This window comes from Brassica napus, chromosome C9 (assembly GCF_020379485.1).
Source record: "Brassica napus cultivar Da-Ae chromosome C9, Da-Ae, whole genome shotgun sequence".
In the NCBI taxonomy this organism is placed as follows: domain Eukaryota; kingdom Viridiplantae; phylum Streptophyta; class Magnoliopsida; order Brassicales; family Brassicaceae; genus Brassica; species Brassica napus.
Window position 1 is genome coordinate 20,553,790 of NC_063452.1, and position 4,578 is coordinate 20,558,367.

Below are 4,578 nucleotides of genomic sequence, written 5' to 3' on the forward strand. Positions count from 1 at the left end.
GATTGACCATACATCCGTCCACCAATTGATTCCTCTTGGGTGGGCGTATGGTTCTCCATAGGAAGTGGTTGCCTGGTATCCTGAGCTTGTAGTGTAGACACCAGAGGTTAAGGATTGCCATACATAGGTATCTTCTATGCCAGCTTCACTCGGATGGAGGCTTTGGATCTCCTGATCTACATTAGGTAACAGCTCTGTGATTCTCTTTGTGTTCCATTTCAGATCTGTAGTTAATAGGTCAGATACCCGAAGGTCTTGAGCGTCTACTGATATGGGACGGCCGTGGAGTATTCCTCTCCATCCATGGGAGCAGGAGGCCGGAGGATAGGCATCGAGGAAGCTCTTGCTATGGCAATATTTCCCTAGTAGAGTTCTCGATAGCAGGCTGTTTGGAGAGATCAGCAGTCGCCATGCGATCTTTGCTAGGAGAGCTTGATTGAAGAGTTGTATGTCTCTAAATCCGAGACCTCCTTGTGCTTTTGGCTTGGTAAGCTCTGTCCATGAGACCCAACACATTTTTTTCTTTTCATCGTTGTCGTCCCACCAAAATCTCGTCAACACTGACTGAATTCTCTTGCACAGGCTTACAGGCAGCTGAAAGCAAGACATAGAGTGGTTAGGGATAGCTGTAAGAACTGACTGCATCATTGTCATCTTCCCTGCCTTTGAGAGGCGCCTAGTCGACCAGCTGGAAGCTTTCAGTCTGATACGGTCCACTATGGACGTGAAGATGTCTCTCTTTCTCCTACCAAAATGCTCAGGCAGCCCCATGTACTTTCCTGTTCCCCCTTCTTTTGAGATGTTTAAAATACGCATAGCTTCCTCTTTCACGTTCTGTGGGGTCTTTGATGAGAATGTGATCGATGATTTGGTGGTGTTTATTTTCTGTCCCGAAGCTTGCTCATATTCCAATAAGATATTGCTTAGGACTTCACAGTTGCTAGGGGTAGAGTAGCAGAAAAACATAGTATCATCTGCAAACAGCAGATGATTAATCCGTGGACATCCTCTAGCCACTCTCACTCTTGATAGTGTACCCTTTAGCTCGTGATGTTTGCATAATCCTGATAAAACCTCGCCACATAGTATAAATATGTATGGGGAGAGAGGGTCACCCTGGCGTATGCCTCTGTGGGGTTAAACCTTCCCGTACACTGTGTCATTTATCAGGAAAGAGTATGTGACTGTAGTGATACATTGTAGGATCAGATTAGTCCATTTTGTATGAAACCCGAGTCTTGTGAGCACCAGTGAGATGAAGTCCCATTCTACCCGGTCATAAGCCTTACTCATGTCAGTTTTGACAGCTATAGGACACTTTTTTGAGCAGTAGAGCTTTTTAGATAGTGTAAGACCTCATGAGTGATTAGTACATTGTCTGCAATGGCTCTCCCAGCCACGAAAGTTGATTGATTTTTTGATATAATCATATGCAGGATGACCTTTAACCGGTGAGATAGCAATTTTGAGATGATCTTGAAGAAATCGTTGCAGAGAGCAATGGGTCTGTATTCTGCCACCACCTTCGGAGATGTGACCTTAGGAATCAGCCTGATGTGTGTGGTGTTCATTGACGTGGAGATGGAGCCTGTGAGGAAGAACTGTTGGATCTCCCTAACCACGGCTGGCCCCACCACCTCCCAATTAGCTTGGAAGAAGCTTGCGGAGAAACCATCAGGGCCTGGAGCCTTATCCGCATGGATAGCAAACAGAGCGTCCTTGATTTCGTTTGCGGTAGGGTCTTGGATCAGTTGTTCATTCATTTCTTGAGTTACACAGGGTTTTAGAGCTTTGTTGACTGTTTGATTTCCATCATGAGGTACCGAGGTGAAGAGTTCCGAGTAGAAGTCATAGATGACCTTGGAGATTTGTTCCTCCTCGAACCAGGGTACACCTTCTGAATCCTCGATTACCGAAAGTTTATTTCTAGCTCTCCTCCCCTTTGTAACAGCATGGAAATATCATGTGTTTGAATCTCCCAAAGATAGCCACAACTGTCGACTCCTCTGTTCCCAAAAAATTTCTTCTGATTTATAAGCTGTCAAGAGTTGTCTGTTGAGGTCTAGAATGAGTCCATCATCTGGTTTAGAGTCAGTCATGGCTGTGTCTAGTTGAACTCTTAGGTTTGCAATGAGTGCTTGACTGTTTTCGTGGAAAGCTCGGCACCATTTGATTATCGCATGCCTGCATTTTATCAACCAGTTTTCCACTGAGAGATGGGAATATGAGACCCATATGTTGTGGATTATGGCTTTGACCTCAGAGTTTTCATTCAATCTCCTGTCGAATCTGAATATCTTATTTCCCTTTTTCTTGTAGTGTCGAGAAAAGAGAGTAGCGGTCTGTGGTCTGAGCCTTCGTATGGGAGGTATTGGCGTCTACATGATGGATACAGTTCCGTCCAGTCGCTGTTGCTGATAGCTCTATCTAACCGACAATGGACTAGGTGAGTACCTCTTTTGCCCCTCCATGATAGAAAATTCCCTGAGTGTTTTAAATCGAAGAGATCATTTGTAGACAAAAACGTTCCTTCTGCTCTTTCAGGTCCTCCTGCCTTTTCGTTGTTGTCTACAATTTCATTGAAGTCCCCTGTCAAGAACCAGGGCTCACCAGACGGAGGGTTGAGGTCTGAGATATCATTCCATACCGCTTGTCTCCTAGATTGATCTGGTCCCCGTACACAAAGGTGGAATGAAAGGTAATCCCCTTGTAAGTAATTCGTGTGTCAATGTAGTTATGAGAAGTTGATAATATTGACACACTGACGTCTTTCTTCCAGCCCAAGTATAAGCCTTCTCCTCCTGGGGAGTGTGGTGTGACGATGCAGTAGTCATCAATACAAAGCCAGCTGAGTTCTTTCAGAACTACTGCATCAGGTTTTTTGTCTCCATCAGAAAGATGATATCAGGAAAGTTCACCTTATGAATCTCCTTTAAATGCTGGACTGTTGAGGGATTCCCCAACCCACAACAGTTCCAGCTTGCTACGACTAAGGAACCCGGGGTGGAGGATCGTGAAAATCCTTCCCCTTTTTTGTTATTGCTGGGATTAATTTAACTCTTGGTCGTTGACGTAGGTTTGACGGTCCAGCTGCGTGAGAAGTTCCTTGTGATCCCTTGTTTGTGGGCTGCTGAGAGTTGACCGGGGATGATTCTCTTCTAGCTGGTGACTTTTGAGCCTCCATGAACTTTCTCTTCTTGGAGCTTGCTCCACGTAGTGTTTTCGGGCTCACTATTACTGATCTAAGCCTCAGGTTTGATTCTTTGTCTCCCTAACCGTCTTAACTGATTATCCTCATTTCTAGGTGCATCATTGCTTGTATTGATCTGAGTTTCCTCTGCAGGGATGAAGTTTGATTCCGGACCCGGTAGTAGGTTCCTAACTGGGGGATTTTGAGAGTTGTTCCCAGGCTGTTGCAGTATTGGGGAGATTATTATGTTCTGGCGGTGGGTTGTATTTGCAGCTAAGATAGAGGCTGCCGCTTTCTCCATTTCTCCTTTTGCATCTCCTATCATAACCCTTTGTCTGCGAGCCGCTGCTTCGGTTGGATCATCACAGCTCAGGTATTGACGAGTGGCTTCATGTAGCTCTTCCATAATAGTCTCTGTTGTAATGTGAGGTTGGACTTGTTGCAACGAAGCCTCGTTTACGTTTGCGTAATTTACCGTAGGTTGCACCGGAGTATTCAACGGTGTTGGGGAGGAGACTATGTGAGATTCCTTCTCTGGTATTTGGTTTTTCTGTAGTGGACGTACTGCGGGGAGACTGTGTGAGATTCCTTGTGGCCTTCTCTTCTTTCGACTAACAGACCTCTTGGGGGGATTTCTGATGTTTGAGTTGTCTTCTCAGGAGGACGGATTCTTGTTTGTTTTGTCCTTGCTCGCGCCCCGAAGATGTTCCCATATATGTCTCTTCTTTGTTGAAACGGGAGTTCCGAGGTGAGTTCTTTTTTTCTGTAGCTGGAGACTTTCTGTGGAGAAGTTCTTTTGTCTTGTCGTTTAGATTCTCTGCTAAGACTCTGAAAGTTACCGCTTTGTTGCAGCTGGTCTTTTACCGGATTCCACTCTGTAGGAGCTTTTGAGGGGCATTGTGAGCTATCATGAGACAGGCACATGCAGATGGTGCAGTGGTTTTCAAGTCTTTCGTAATCCAAGGTAATCATAGTCTCCTCTCCTGAGTCAAACTCAACAATAGTTTGCTTTATGAGAGGTTTAAGACCATCTACAAAGACCCTGACTTGCGCCGTGCTTCTGGTTATCTCGTGTTTGTCTAGGGTTCCCAGCTCTTGGCCAATGCTGCGCACCAGCCTTAATAACAAAACACGACTACAAATTCATTAGCTTAAAATTCAAAAGATTTTTTATGGAGATCTGCTTTTCGCTGATTTTTATATCAACAATATCATAACTAGTATACACATTAAAATAAATTATCAAATAACATATGATTTCAGCTGGGTTTAATTGAGTATATTTAACATATGTTATTATATAATCGAAAAATTAAAACAAGATGATCATTTTATGTCTTCCTTAGTAATATTTATTAGTTAATAATAACCTTCCAAAACAGTTTTAA

General features: G+C 44.0%; 1 long non-coding RNA gene across 3 annotated transcripts; it reads left to right on the forward strand.

Moving 5' to 3' along the window:
- Positions 1 to 733: 733 nt before the first annotated feature.
- On the forward strand, positions 734 to 4,230 carry LOC125592426. 3 transcript variants are annotated; one of them, XR_007328411.1, is made up of 8 exons: positions 734 to 771; positions 1,437 to 1,734; positions 1,820 to 1,888; positions 2,320 to 2,446; positions 2,545 to 2,698; positions 2,780 to 3,563; positions 3,671 to 3,938; positions 4,043 to 4,230. It is a non-coding gene; the product is annotated as an uncharacterized LOC125592426 (long non-coding RNA). The 3 variants fall into 3 exon arrangements; XR_007328410.1 differs by having other exon boundaries at positions 1,437 to 1,888; XR_007328412.1 differs by lacking the exon at positions 1,820 to 1,888.
- The last annotated feature ends 348 nt before the right edge of the window (positions 4,231 to 4,578 follow it).